At 29.0% G+C, this 16,838-nt stretch overlaps 1 protein-coding gene across 1 annotated transcript in view; it reads left to right on the top strand.

Moving 5' to 3' along the window:
- Positions 1-16,838, top strand: part of LOC142322996 (uncharacterized) — a 1,447,060-nt gene that overhangs the window by 1,001,488 nt on the left and 428,734 nt on the right. The gene's annotated exons all lie outside the window — the stretch shown is intronic.

Below are 16,838 nucleotides of genomic sequence, written 5' to 3' on the forward strand. Positions count from 1 at the left end.
AAACAAAGCGTTTTCAGACGATGTTTTTATGAACTTTTTTCATTATTTTCACCAGTAGAAGTTCTCCTGAAAGTTTCTCTGTTTCTTCGTGGGACACTCTGTATAAATATATTTATTACCTTTGAATACGACGTATACCTTCCCGATTTTAATTACTTTTTAACCTGGTAGTTTTTTTTTTATTTTGTTTTAAACATAATTTAACTTTTATCATAACTTAGAGACTTAAAACTTTTACATTACTAGAAGTTGTTTTCTTTGAAAAGATTATCTAATTTTGAAATTGGACTTCTCAAAGACTATATGTACTAGCTGTAATTAAGTAGCGGTAGTTCAGAAACGTGACGAACCAAATTAATTAAACCCCATTTGAAAATTCCGAATGGCAGCAAGATGGTTAAGGGCTGTGTTTATTCATGAAATGGGACGGCAGTAAAGAGTTGTTAGAAAGAGAGAAAGTATATATAAGTGGAGCAAAGAAATAAAGAAAGAGAATGCCTCAGAGAAAACTTAGTCAAACAAATGCAAATTAAGATACATCTGTGATAACGAATAGCAGTCAGGGCAGCTGACGACTTAGATTTGTAGACGAGCGGTACCTTTCCTTTGTACTTGTAAGTTTTGTACCCTCTACTCTAGAGGTTTGTTGTACAGTTTGCTTGTAATAAAATCAAACTTGTGCACCTTTAAAGAGTATTTTATTTTTATTACTTCACTTTAAACTTATAACTAATAAAAATTAGCTTAATTTGATTAATTAATTTAAATTAAAAAGTTTTACAAACTCTATGTTAATATTATATAAATTTAAAAATGTTTACTTATGTAAATTTTACGTTTTCTTGTATTTTTTAATAAAAACTTAAAATATTAATTTTAAGTTTTTATTAAACTTAATTATTAAACTTATTAAACTACACTCCAACCTACTTCGATCAAACTCACGGCAATATCCATAGGATATGAATTGTATTTTACAATTTTCATAACCCGTGATACATCTGGGCGATTTGAAAGCAATTACATCTTATATATATATATATATATATATACATATATATATAATTACTGTAATACAGGACGGATAAGTCATGATTACAAAAGAAATAATTCAATTAAAACAAAAGGGCCGAATTATGCCCCTGGATCTAAAACTAAAATGTAATTTTTTATGTTCATTTATAAAAATATGTTTTTCTTGTATAAATAAATGATTTCAAAACGATAAATGAAAGACCACAAGTCAATTTTGACATAATTTTTTTAAATTATTATTTTTACTGTTAATATTTACTGTCATTAATATTTTGTTATACGGTATCTTGTTACCCCCAGTACGCAAATCGTGTATTTTGTTCTGAACGAAGCGTCTGTTTTACAATTTGTAATCTTTAAACTTTCTACCGAACAATTTTTCAATAATATCTTATTAACTAAGTCTCGCTTAATTATTGTTTTTTATTTTTGCAAAATCTGCAGCTTTTAACAAGAATATTTTATAAATTTAACGTCATTTGTTATCATTAAAAAGATTAAATATTTAAATACAAAAACTCAGTGTAATAATAAAAAAAAAGAAGATATATATAGTTATCAGTATACCGATATGACTATTGATAATGAATCGGGTTTGTCGTAGACAAACAGACAAAAACGAACGTAAAGGAAGACAACCTTGAAGCTGTCATTAATGATGATATTTGGAACATCCATCATTATAAATAAGCACGTACGTTCGTCTGATTCATTTAGTGAGTTCCAACTTAATAATTACTGTATAAGTTTACAGAAACGCTGTGTATTTCAAGTAGTACGAGTAGATTGTGCTTGTAGTTGCTGTTGTCGCAGTTTTTAAAATATGTTCGATTTACAGAAAACAAACATACTCGTATTTTATTTAGTTTCTATAAATACATGTTGTTATTTTTATTTATTCCGTAGACTCCGTGTAAAACATATTACATTTTTTTGTAAATATTAAGAATAACGGTGAGAAATGTATTAAAATACTAGCTTTTTGACCTCGATTGTTGTGACTGGATTTACTGCATACTACGTAAATACAGCTGATGGTAATCCGAGAAATTTATGGAAATAAAATTAATTAAAATATTGGATTTCTAGTTTTCCTATCTTTCTCTGGTAAATAGATTGTATGATAAATGTAATTCATTCCACCATTAATTGCATTATTATGTTTTATTATGTATACGTAATACAAATTGAATCAATGGAAATTTTCTTTTGAAATAATTTGTATCTGCATCCGAAAATTAAAAGAAACTTAAAGGTAAGATCAATATAAATAAAAAAAGAGATTTATATTATCAGGGTCTGTGGTGAGGAACGGATTATATTGATTATTATTGTGAACAGGCTTGTTAGTGTTGTTACTATAATGTCTTTAATAATGAAATATGGATGGAAAGTAATTTTATCAATATTGATTTTTGTTCTAATCGGGTTTCATGATCCTGTTTCGTGTAAGAATATTAAGTTTATTATTACTGCTACTGTTAAAATGAACGGTAGAATAAAGCGGAAGGTAAAGAATCGATTTAACGTCGGGTTGTCTATTTCAAACACAAAAGTTTTATAAATATTATACTGTAATCGGATAAAATTTCTATACTCAGATAAAATGAGTTTTAATTTACTTAAATAAGTAAGTCAGATAAAAGTAAAGTTGTTTGCGATGAGTTACCACTGGTAACTCATGGAAAACCAGTTTTTACCAGTTAATTTTTGAAGCCGAAGGTTCTGAGGTTCAAATCATAGTAAAGGTTAGTTACTGTTATATACGAATTTGAATAATAAATCAGAGTAGTAATCTTTTAGTGATTGTCGTTGAATGAAGCGAAAATTTTATTTTCCTTTTTATTTTTTATTTTTTTATTTATGTTAGGTCAGATCTTTGTCATTTAAGATGCTGATGGCAAAAAGAACATGTTATAAATTTACAAGAAAAATCTTTAATAGATTTTTGGAAATCTTAAATAGTTAATTTAACTTATCAAAAGTTGAAATGAAAATATAACTTAAAGCTCCTGCGTAAGCCAATATAATATATAGAATTAAAAACAGTTTTTTTTTCAAAACAAAATGTTTTTTGATTTTCATAAAATTTATTTAAAAATAGTATTTGTCAAAAAAATGTTTTTATAAAGTAATTTGTAATAAATTTGTAATTTGTTTGTAAATACGGTATAAACTCATTGAAGTAACAGAGTTTTTATTTGTTAAAATAGTGTGAATAATTCATATATACAAACAGTAATTTAAGATTTATTAATTCATTTTTGTATTTTGAATGCTCGTTTATGTACATTATTTTTAAAGCGGTAAAGGTTTTTATAAAGGTTATATTACAATCTAAGAAAATAATTATTATGATTCATTTATATTTTTAAATGATACAGAAATTTTGTAAAAATATTAATATTTTCTGTTACGAAGTTTGTATTAGAAATTAGTTTGATAATTTTATTTAGTTTGTTATTAATATTGTTTAAGCTTTAAAATTTTTCTTTAGTTTTAAAATTATATATATATATCCCATTGGGCTGGTGTAGTGGTAACTCATCGCAAACCAGTTTAACAGCTGTTTTTTGAGGTCGATGGTTCTCTGGCTCAAATCATAGTAAAAGTTAGTTACTTGTATACGGATTTGAATAATAGACAGTGGAATAACTGATTAATTGTACATCAATTAATTACACATTTCAGGAATGGTCGGCCTGAGTATGTACAAGACTACACCTCATTTACATGTCATCCTCATTCACCAGGCCATGGGGGACAGGTTGCTTACAGTTCACTAACTGAACAGATTGCAACGTACAAAGGAATTTATAAATATGTAGAAAAGAGAGATATAGAGTATAATAATTTGTGAATTATTTTATATTAAGCTTTCTGGTAAATAATTTCTGACATAGAATGGTTTCTATGCTTGTAACGATAGTTACTTCCTCTTTTATCCAGTCACAATTTTACCCATTTGAATGGGTTGTTATTTGGAAAAGCGGTTTGTGCGGTGGAGGTCTACGCGTGGGACATCTACCCGGTCGCTAATCCTCCTGAGGTGACACTAAAGACCTCCCCATTGTGCCTCACAAAAGGCTCAGTAATTCTGTTCGTTTTCTCCCTCTTCACCCTTATTCTTCTCTTACTCTTCATTCATCCCTTTACCGTATACTCGTGGGATCTGACCTCTTTCACTCTATCCTTCTAAAACCTTCCGACCAGTAACCGGCTATCCTTCCGTCTTTAAAGCTGCAGTACAATCATTCATATATATATATATATATATAAATTACGGATAAGGCTTTCTTTGTTTTCTGGAATATTATATTATTTTACAGATACTCTTTTGTAAACCGTATTTTCTTGATAATTATTTAAGTATAACATTTAAATAAGCGTATTACTGTAACTATATAAATATTTTGTGATAGAGATAATGAAAAAATGTTACAGTACAAAAAAATTCATTACATACCTTACTTGAAAATAATCAGTTCATTGATATTACAATGTATTAATAAAATAAAGTTTGTTGTTTTATACTCAATTCACGCTTTACTATTAACATAAGTAATAATTGCCAATTTTAGGATCCAAATTTTTGAAAGATGTATTGTTAACGAAGCGAAGCAAGCTCAACTACTAATATAGTTTGTTTTTTAGAATTGTTTTTTCCTTTAAGTCATTTGTTTGAATATTGTTCTGAAATATTAATGGGAAAGAATTTCAATTTGATAATAAATATGATTTTATTAATATATTATTAAATATTAAATTAGGGTCATACATTATATTTAATAATAGTTGCAGAAGTTTTTTTAATAAACATTTTTGTTATACAGTATAAAGAAAAAAAAAATTAATACAACTGTGACTTTTTTCCTGGTGAGTGGGGAATCCCATTTACGGACAAAGTGTCGGACTCGCAACAGGTTCCGCTAGATGTTATTAAAGTGCGTATGTATGCCTGCGCCCTACCGACTAAACCTACCCGCCTCATCAACACCCAATCCTAATACAACTTTGACTTGTATCATCAAATGTCACACGACGGATAAATAATTTATATAAATTTTTATTTATAAATTATAATTACGAAGATGCAGAAAGTATAAAAGTAATTCTGATATCAAAAGTAGACTTACATAAATAAGGAGAACTTTGATACAAAAAGAAGTCCACTATTTTCAAATATAGATGTAAGAATTACATATATTCTTGAAAATATTTGTGTCAAATATTGTATGGTTGTCGTAGTGAAATAGACGTTAAGAAAAACAAAAGAGAAAACTTGTCCTAACGAATTTATCTTAAGACGAATAAGTGAAGAAAGAATTTTTTTAAAGAATCATATAATTAAGGAGAATCTGCTTATGTTAATCGAATCTGTGTAGTCCACTTAGTAATAAAGGGATTTGTAAAGCGAAACAGAGATTTAATAAAATAAAACAAACAATTTGGGATTAAGATATTAGTACAAAACGGAAAGGATTGAGAATGAATCAGATAGTCAAATGAGTGATGAATCGAAAAAGAATAGTTGACTTCGCTAATTTTTGTGTTTCTTCTACAATAACTTGTTCTGATAGAAATTCTTTTTAATAGTTTTCCATACTTTAAAGGAGGAGAAAATTATCCAAGGAATCAGTGAGACCATGTAAGAAAAACTGTTGAAGAAGAAAAGGGTGGAAATAGAGATAGAATTCTAAAGAAATTGATACTCATTTTTTTAGTAGTAGCTTGAGCTGGAGATTTTAATTTAATGGTTGCCGATTCAAATCTTTGAATCCATAATCTGATTGGTTACTTCCCAGCTAATCCTATTTCAATTCGTCAGTTATTTGATTGTATCGACTAAGAAACTCAAAGATGATAAATTTAGCGTTTAGTCACGTCATTTCATTGTATTTAGTTGGCTATGAAGAGGCTGAGGAATCATAAGCAAATGCTTTCTTTCTTTTTTTTCTTTTTCCTGTTTAGCCTCCGGTAACTACCGATTAGATAATTTTTCAGAGGATGAATGAGGATTATATGTATGAGTGTGAATGAAGTGTAGTCTTGTACATTCTCAGTTCGACCATACCTGAGATGTGTGGTTAATTGAACCCCGACCACCAAAGAACACCGCTATCCACGATCTAGTATTCAAATCCGTGTAAAAATAGCTGGCTTTACTAGGACTTGAACGCTGGAACTCTCGACTTCCAAATCTGCTGGTTTGGGTAGACGCGTTCACCACTAGACCAACCCGCATAAGCAAATGCTATAGATTACTAATTTCACGGCTAATTCTGTACTATTCCACTTTCAGATAGAAACACCTTCATACTTCATACTCCACTATGTTTATTGTTTTACCCATTAAGTAATTTAGTTTTATTGATGTATACGTTGTAATAAATACAATTAAAAGTTTTGTTAATTAATTCAACCAATAACTTGGTGATCATTCTATAAACAAATAAATTAGATGTCTGAACAGATCTTTCAGCAAGTGATTACAAAGACCGACTAAGATTATGAGAGATCGATGTTTGTGTACATATACCGGCAAAGGTCTGTATAAGCAAATATTTCGGTCTTTCACCGATGTATTTGGTATATATCGACATTCAGTGGAGAATATCACATTTGCCAGATATCGGTCTTTCACTGTTACATATATACCAATTTTGGGCTGATTTTCTATCCCAATCAGACAAGTGGCTTATCGTACCCGTATTTATTTTTTCTTCAACATAATGTTCCGGTATTTGTTGCCTAAACTTAAGGGTCTGATTCAGAACATCAAAGAAAACAAAAAATTTTGTTTTTTCAATAAAAATGAATGTATACCTATGGATTGAGATATTTTAATGAAATTTAGTGTACATATCCAACATTTTGTGTAAAATTAATTGGTTTGAAAATTCTAAATGACGGCCATTAACATTTTTTTAATCATTTTTAGTTCCATAAATAATAGTTCGTTTATTTATTTAATAGAATACAAAGTTTAACAGATTAGTTTAATCGAATAATATTTTATTTAATAAATTGTTAAGACTTTTATTTTGAAAAAAAAATAACACTTCATTTATTCAAATCGATCGATAAACAATTGTTATTTGACTGAAATTGTTAAAGTACAACACGAAAAATATTCGGTGGAAGGAGGCATAAAATTGTCTCCGGCCTCCGTGGCGCGAGTGGTAGTGTCTCGGCCTTTCACCCGGAGGTCCTGGGTTCGAATCCCGGTTAGGCATGGCATTTTTCACACACGCTACAAAACACTCATCTCATCCTCTACGGAAAGAATTACTTGACTGTGGACCCGAAGGTTAAACGAAAATAAAACATCAAATTGTCAGAATGCATAATTTCCGACAGAGAAATCGAGTAAGATGATACCCGATTTCATATTTATTAGTTTTCTTCTTATATTATTAAGCAAATTTTATTTTAACGTTATTTTTAAAGTTAAAAACGTTATTTTGTCGTTTTTTTATATCACCTTTATCTCTAGCAACACTCTGCAGAAACCGATTTCTAAACCTTTTTACAAAATTTTTTATCTAAAATCGTTTTCTATTTGTATCTCATAATTTGTTTGATCCATTTTAGGTTAAAATAATAAAAGCAAAAACAAGATAAATAAAATATGTTATCTGATTTTCATAAAATGTTCACTTATAAATTTTATAAGTGCTTTTTCTGAATTGATCAATTGTATTTACTGTAAAATTTATACTAGTGTATTACCGATAGTTGTGTACACTCCCTGTTGGTGCCCTTTATCTTTATGAATTTCATCTTTTTTCGGTTTCTTTTTCTTTGCAGTGTACTTTTAGCTTTAGTATTCCATTCGTAACATCTGAGGATGGTATAGTGTCCGCAGCAGTCGCGAGTTTTTCAAATAATTTTGTGAAAACCAAGTTACATATTTTATTTATTTTCTTTTAGTTATGATTAATTTTCATTAAGTACCGGCTTCATTCATCGACTATTTAAAATAATAGTCATTAATGCTTAAAAAGCTCAATGATGAATTTCACATAAAGGTTTGTCATGGGCGAAGCTGAGAGAGTTATGGAATTCTTTTTTTTTATCAGTATAATTTATTAACCAAATAATAAAAGCAAAGTTCTATCTAGTTCAAGCGTAACATAAATTGGATTATTATTATTTTATTTTTTATTTTTCATAACGATCTTATGTATGAAGTAAAGTGACAGTATGTTCATTATTTTTTATACTAAATCTGTTTGATTAATCCATATTTTACTATTTTATCTAGTAATTATATTTAAATTTTTAGAGAACAAAATCATAAATAAGGAATGAAAGTAAATTTAGAAGTCGAGTAATGCTTATAACAAACAAAATTATTTTACAAGTTTATACGATTAAGACAATAATATTTAAAACAATAATAGATTATTTAAATAATCTATTTTTACAATAAAAATACTATTTTGAGATCTGACTTCAAGGCTGATTGATTTAGTAGATTTGATTATTAACGTGTTGCAATTAATTGTATGCTTTTCAGTTTCAATGCTCTTTGGTCTGATCAGTTTTTATTTGTAGCGAGAAAAGTTTGAATTGTTTTCAACCATCGATAAAATCAAATATTCTATGGACAAATTAAAATATTCTTCTCCATTATCGATTAGTATTAGAGTTAAGCTTTATACTTTATTGCTAAAGTTAAAAATTTTTTTTATTTATTTATTTATTTTGTTTGGTTAGGCTTTAACGTGTTTATGGCGTTTAAAAGAGTAGTTTTTCCACTCGTTTTAGCGACTTTTTAACTACATGACTTTCAAGCAACAAAGAACAACCCTATTAACGCGCGCGCGCGCAAACTGTTTCGAAACACACACAATGCTTTTTTACGTTTGTCACTGTTTAAAGCATTTACAAAGATCTCTGTATTTTCAAAACGATTTTTTTTTAATATTACAAAAGCAAAAGCATTAAAAACTATCCAGATACGTGTTCACTGTTTCAGTCATAGATGAAAAGACTATTATAAAGGAGCAGAGATCTTTGTGAAAGCGATAATCAGAGATAACGAGGAAATTCTGTAAGTACGTTATTATTAATAATTACTGTTAAAATATATATATATATTTATGTTTATTATAATTATGTTATTGTAACATATGTTTGCTGTTGATTATAATAATATTAATCTGCATAGTTAAATTTAATTTGTTAGTTACGATACACGTTTTAGTATTAGGGATAAATGCTTCGTATAATTATTATTAATAATTGTTTTGCTCATCTTCAAGGCGTCTGTGCCTTTTATCCCCAAGGTTCTGGGTTCGATTTCTGGTCAGGCTTGGATTTTTATGCTGTATAGAATTCATAAAATATCTAGAAATTCTTTTTGGCGTCAGCCTGTTGTTTGTGGAGAAAATGAATAATACGTTTTATTTTATTACTAGCCGGTCAGGGCTCGCTTCGCTCGTACTTCCCGTCAAGCCAGGTGGCTCTGCCCCCTGGACCCATCCTATGTTCATTAAATTTTATGTTATATTTTATATATATGTTATATATTATATTTTAAATATTATGCTAATGAGCATAATAATGCTAAATAAAATTTTAAAGCCTGTTCAATTAAAAAATGAACTATTAGTGTATTGTAAGTTCTTCAGAGTAACAGTTTAGTCAGTACAGGACCCGCAACTTTGAGTGATCTGAAGAATGCGAGTTTTTTTGCAGATAAAAAAGGAAAACTTTACGGTTAGAGATGTGGTAAAAAATCAGTATTCAAGAAAGGGCTAAAAAAATATTCGGATTTTTGAAGCTTTCGTTGTAAAAATTTTTGTAATATTATATTGGCGCCGTTTTTCTAGTTATTAATTTTTATTTCAATTGGTGAAAGAAGTGAAAATAGGCACAAAAAGTCTATATTCATTCGTTAAGCCCGTTGGAATTTAACAGCGTAATAACAAAGCTCTCATTTTTATCAAATTATTTAAGAAAATACCTAACATTTTACTTAATAAAACATAATTGGGTGAATCTAATATTTACTGAACTATAATTCTTTAAAAAATTGTAATATTTGTAATTTTGACATGTATTTATTTGTAGATGTGTTATTGGAAAATTTGCACCAAATAATTAATATCTTTAATTTATATCTTAAGTGAAAATTATTATTAAAAAACTCGTAAGTGGAGGTCAGACAATAAAGGAAACGAAATAGAGTATTTGTCCATGAATATTTTGGTTTATTTTGATGTCCTCATTGGGGATGAATTTTGTTCGTTCCCCGGGAGAACGAACAAAATTCGACAACCGGGAGTAGAACATATATTATGTTAAATTACACTACAATTATATTATCTTATATCGTTATACAACATAAACAAGTGATTTCTAGTTTAGAAAATATGATAACTTAAAATTTCCTTATTGACAAATTTAAATACCTCTCTCTTAAACAATCTTGTCCCCCCTAAAAAAATACAGCTAAAAAAATAATTTAAAAACCAGTAAATTTTGAACGTGCATTTCATAATGCACATTTAAAAATATATTTTAATCTGTTATTTAAGTAATAATTTCATTATTTAACAAAATAATCATAATATCAGAATAATTAATTTTATTTCAATAACTTTATAGTTTTACAAACTGACTATGTTTCTTATTTATTACATTAAAGAAAAATCGTTCTGAAAAAGTGGAGATTTCTCAAGATTACACTGACAGTGATATTTATCGATTATACACAACTGGGTGTACATTTGATGTAATAATAGTATGCTGCTGGCATCTTGATGTGCTCTTTTTTGGTTTGATTCACAAGAATGTGGCTGCGTCGTAGCGAGTCAATGACGACAAAACAAAAAAAAAACGAATAATAATAATAATGTTAATAAATTAGTAAGTAACGTATATTTTATATAAAACATTATATAGAACATAAAACATATATGTGTTTTTAAGAGCGCGTTTAAAAGTATAACTGAATTAGTAGGTTCAATTCAAAGTTTGTCAAAAAAGAAACTGATTGATGTTGTCATCGCTTCTGTTATTAAAAGCCCAACGGAAAGCCGGTGGCTATCTGTCATAATTAATTATAACCCTGCCCTTTTAAATTTTCCCTTATTGCCATGAAAATATTTATCACCTCCTTCTGTAGTAATTACATAGTGATAAATTATATGCATTTATTTATTTATTTTCTACCTTTGTTGATTAATTTATACTTAATACATAACTAATATCTTCTTATTTAGTATCCTAAAGTTTTTTTTATTTACTTAGTTTTATTAAAAAAATTAAAATATTTTATTTTGTTTATTTTTTTACAGGTAAGTGTCATTTATCTTCTACCATGCAACATGATATTTACGTAAGTAATCTAATCTTTCTTACAAATAAAGTCAAAAACTTATTTATTCTTACCTCACGCGTGAACCAACTGACCTTTCAAATCTGCAGGATACATTCGTGTTATTCCAGGGAAGGTTTTAACACATAGGCCGAGACCCTAGCCCCCTTAGGGGTGAAGTTGTGAACTAAAGCTATTCATTAAAGAAAAAGAAGATTAATCCTTTTACTTCATTTTTTTTTCTGTCACCATGGCAACAGAAATAAATAATGAATTTTTCATCGTCAAAGGTGTGTGTACTTCAGTTACCATAGTTAGTACTGTTCTCTGTTTTGTAAATTAGTTTCTTTTTTAGTTTTTATAAAGTCGGAATACTTTAACTGTTATTTATCAGTATTATTCTCACAGCCATGAGGTTAACAAACACTGCGGGGATCTACGGGGCGGTGCCTTCTGGCTAGACGGAAACGGTGAGCGAGCGATTCCTGCAGGGGTTCAGGGGCGGGGCTCCCTGGTAAGACGGTAATGACGAACGAAGCGAACTCTTCGGCGCTGGGTTGGCTCCTGGGTTCGCCCGAGCCCCGGCGGTCCAGGGGTTGACCGACCGCCGAGTAATAATATATGATAATTTTATATTATGATTTGTATTTTAAGAAACAATAATTATCGAATTATAATAGTATTCTGATTAAGACTGCTTAAAATTGATTTTTACCTCTTTTTTTGTTAAGAATACAGTAGTATGTTATAAATATATATTACTTTACATTATATAAGAGTTATTTTTATAGCTACAAATTTTTTTAATTTTTCAAAATTTTTAAACGTAATAGTTCTGTCGATTTTTATGCATTATTCGCCCAAGATAAAGAATATCATTATCGTCTCAACAAAATTTCATTATGCTTTATGGTAAAAATTATTTCGCATTAACTTCTCCAGCTGATTATCGTTGAATCAATTTATTCAACCCCTATTTCTTTTGGCGATCTTTCCAATTATTATTTTTTTAATTATTAATTTTCTTTTTTCGATCAATTTTTAGTTAAATACTTTTGTTTCGGATTGGAAAAATGAGCTGAACACCTCTATATTATATATTTTTTTAATGTACAAAATTCCTTTCGTAATAAATTACACGCTTCATGTAATCTTTATACCGCACAATAAACGTGAAGTTTGTATTTTTAATAAAACTTAGTAACTGAAAAATTCGTTATTAAAATTTTCGGGTTACTTAACCCTCCTCAACGTTGAGAAGTACTGTTTTTAACTTACAGAATTAAATAAAGCACCTATGTGTTTTATTCTGTATTTGTGTAAGTTAATAAACAATTAAACCAAATTAATTTTTTTAAATTTAGATTAAAAAATTAATTATTAAGTTTATAATAAAATATTTTAATTACATCATTAGTTTTTTATACTACACTGTTGTAATTCTTGTCTTTAAGCGTGTCTATACAGTCTTGTTAGAGACAGCGGAGATTATTTCATGGGAGGAATATAAAACAAGTTTTACCTTCATATTGTACACGCCAAAAGTAGTTAGCCAACGTAAACTATAATAAAAAGGTTATAAAATGAATGAGAGATGTATCCATATACATATACATATCAGGTTGAATGGGTGGGTTGTAGAATGAAAAAAATGAAAATGATTATTTATTATGATGTCATAATAATTGTGAAATTGTAACACCTGCAGAACATTTAATTCTAGTAACTGCTCTCAGTCGACGATATATATATTATATATGTATAATTAGAGAAAAATAAGAGATATAGAAACTCATATACTGCAGTGTTTCTCCTCCTTTAAATTTAGGGGTAATAAAATATCTATCTATAAACAATCAAAAGTGTAATTTTTATGCTGCATATTTTATTGGTTTTAAACGTTTTTCCTAGTGATATATTTACTGTTAAGTTAGGTATAATCTTATTGCTATATATAAAAAACAGAAGAAATAATGTTGTTATTTTCCTGCACTTCGTTTCAAAAACATATGACGGAAGCATAGAACAACTGTCGCCATGATTTATAAGCTTTCCTCTTTCTTTCCCTCTCGCTCTCTCTTTTGTTTCTTTTTCTTATTTTCTGACTCCCTATGTCTTTCCACACGTCTTCGTCAAATACAGCTGCCTTTTAAATCCCGCCCACTTAAGTGAAGTGCAGCAATTATCCTTTCCAGTAATCTAAGTTCTTATTTATATTAGGCTAAGATTAGGGTACGTTATTTTAAAAGAACTAGTTCACTTAAGTGGCTCAGATAACTTTGTAAAAAGACAGAAGAAAATAATTGTAATATAAACGAAAAGAAGCATCTTTTTTCAGTTGTATAATAACTTATTATGAATAACATCACGATCTGTTCAAAAGTCTAAACGTAATCTGCTTTACTTTCTCGTTTATTTATATATAAATCTTTTTTAAACAGTCTGTACACATTAATAACATTTATTTTTATATAAGTACTCGCTAGGGAGATGAAACAACGGCAAGAAATCTGACTATAGACTACAGAGTGCTAATTTAACTTGGCCTTCGCTGATATCTCTGAAATTATACGCTACAAAAAAAATATTAAACAAAGAAAGTGGTTTTTTTTGTTGAGATAATTAAAAATAAGTCTTGTATTAAATCACTTCTAATTTTCTGAACGGTGGTAAATTTTACTTTTTAAAAAATAAAAGAAAATTTTTATGGTTTTTGTTTTTATAATAATTTTCCGATTAGTTACGAGATAATAAGGCGTTACTATTGTTTATTTCTTTTAAAACGAACCGTAAAAGATATCAAAAGTTGATAATCGTATTTTTACTGATTTATGAAAATAATTTTTTTTTCACTGTAAAAATCTTAATAAAGATACAATTTATCATCGATTTTCAGAAATAGATGGAAACTTTTTCGAAAATATGTAAATAAAATTGTTACTTTATTGAACTTATTTATTTTAAATACGTTTTTAGTGTATTCCATAATAATGAGTGATAAAAAAAAGAATTTTATGACTTTGAAAGTGTGTAAAAATAATTACGAAATACTTAACAAAATGTTATTGCATAACATAAGTTTTTCATAACACAGTCATAACTTTGGATCGATTTGAGCGGTGATTTGGCAGATATCCTCCCCGAAATTAGTTTCTGGATATACGGCGTCACTTTTGCGAATATTAAGGTGAATCGATTTGAGTTACCAGGTTTAAAAAGTAATGGAATAGACCCTTCATCTTCAATGAAACTACCATTAAAAAATTTTTAATAATATTTGGCATAAAAAATATCCCTTTTTATTTATCTGATAAATTTGGAATATGAAACGTTTTAGCATATTCAGGTATACGACACTATTTACGGTATTCTCAGTGAAAAAGAACGGGTAGTACATTTTATCCTGGCTTTAGTACAAACGTCATTACCTTTAGGCAGAAATATGCTCCAAAGATTCGCGTAGATTTTTGCAGCCCAAAATCCTGCTGTTATGGGTCTTCATCATACTGCTGATATTAAATGAAATGATTCATCATTAAAGATGATGGTTTTTAGGAACGTCTTGTTTCTTACCCGATGTAATATTTTTATACATAATTCATCACTAGCCATTTTATGTGCATGTGTACTTTCGTACATATAAATCTGAATGTTTACAAGTTCATATGTTTAGGTAGCACAGCCGCAAACGATCGTTTGTGGAGTGCTCATTTTACGAGAAACTCGTCCCGTTGACTTATGAATATTACGTATAAACCACTCCCTAACCTGTTCCACTTCTGCATTAATAATAGTAATAATAACAAAATGTTTATTTCTGAATGAAGATATTACAAAAAATTACATGAACAACGTTTTATAGACATAACCATGAACCGGTCGTCTGTCAGGTTGAATTCTAATAATTAAAACGTCTACTATAAACAAACTCAACATTATAGTAATCTAATAATAAATAAATAAATAAATATATATATATATATATATATAAACTAATAAATAATCTAATTCCCAGAAGTAAACCAAATTCTGCTTCCACTAACGGCTAACTAAAAATAAACTAAAACTAGACATAAAAAAATAATAATAATTAGTACAATATAACACGTACAAGATACCATCAATCCGTACCCAGTGAAATGAATATAAATTTTATTAATGAAGTTTGGTTATGCCTCACGTTTAAATTATATGTTTCAGTACAGCGGGACTCAGCGATATACACTTCATCCTAAAGTCGAAGCACCTGGATAGCACATCCACACGTGCACATACCTCTATATTTGATTCTTAAGTATTAAATTCAGCAACTAAACTACATCTGTTAGACCAAGCACACCTAATAAATCTTATCAGCCTTTTCCAATTCCTTCCATTAAGTAGATTAATTACCTGTTCCCCTGTTAAGACACTGTTGCCCAGTTTAGAATTTCTTATATACACTAATACCGGGCACCTTCCGATAAAATGTGATATGTCTTCTTCCACCAGCCTATTGCAAAATATGCATATACACTGACGGACTTTTATTTAATCTCGATAGTGCACCCCGCGTTCTAAATATTACCGAAATTTCGCTCCTGTTAAATTTACCGGTAAAATAATTCCGATCTTCAAGTATATGATCCAGACGTTGGTAAGTATTGTAAAGTAACGATTCTTCCGCACGCGCCATCCATTTATTTTTTAAATCCTTCTTCATGCATTCATTCACATCATTCAGCTGTACGTTTCAATCACAGGCGCTAAATCCACAGCTATACATATTCGCCATTGACTTCCACCCCCTATACCATCCGATATTGTGCTCGATAACTTTAACGGCAAGTTTACGTGGCCAATGATCTTCTTTTATGTTTAATATCTTTATAATATCATACTTTCTTTCTCCTGTTTAGCCTTCGGTAATTACCGTTCAGATATTACGTCAGAGAATGAATGAGGATAATATGTATGAGTGTAAATGAAGTGTAGTCTTGTACAGTCCTGAAATGTGTGGTTAATTGAATCCCAACCACCAAATAGAACATCGGTATCTACGATCTATTATTCTAATCCGTATAAAAGTAACTGCCTTTACTAGGACTTGAACGCTGTAACTCTCGACTTCCAAATCAGCTGATTTGGGAAGACCCGTTCACCACAAGACCAACCCGGTAGGTTTCTAATATCATACTAAATATATAATTCATACTAAAAGTAAAATAAAATAAATTAATCTTATCCGTTTCCAAGTATATTACATAATTAGGAGTGGACTGCGGCAAACAGAATACATTTTAATAAAAAAAAATCTTAACAAAATCTCTTTTACACTGGACATATAATATCCCCAAACCTGTCCGTGTATGTTACCACTGTCCTCGTTACCGCTTCAAAACGCCCCATTTTCTTTTCACCGGTATTTCATTGTTAGCTAAAAACTGCTCCACTTATTATTCAAACCAAATTTGGCTACTGATATCCGTTACCT

This window comes from Lycorma delicatula, chromosome 4 (assembly GCF_047948215.1).
Source record: "Lycorma delicatula isolate Av1 chromosome 4, ASM4794821v1, whole genome shotgun sequence".
Taxonomy (NCBI): domain Eukaryota; kingdom Metazoa; phylum Arthropoda; class Insecta; order Hemiptera; family Fulgoridae; genus Lycorma; species Lycorma delicatula.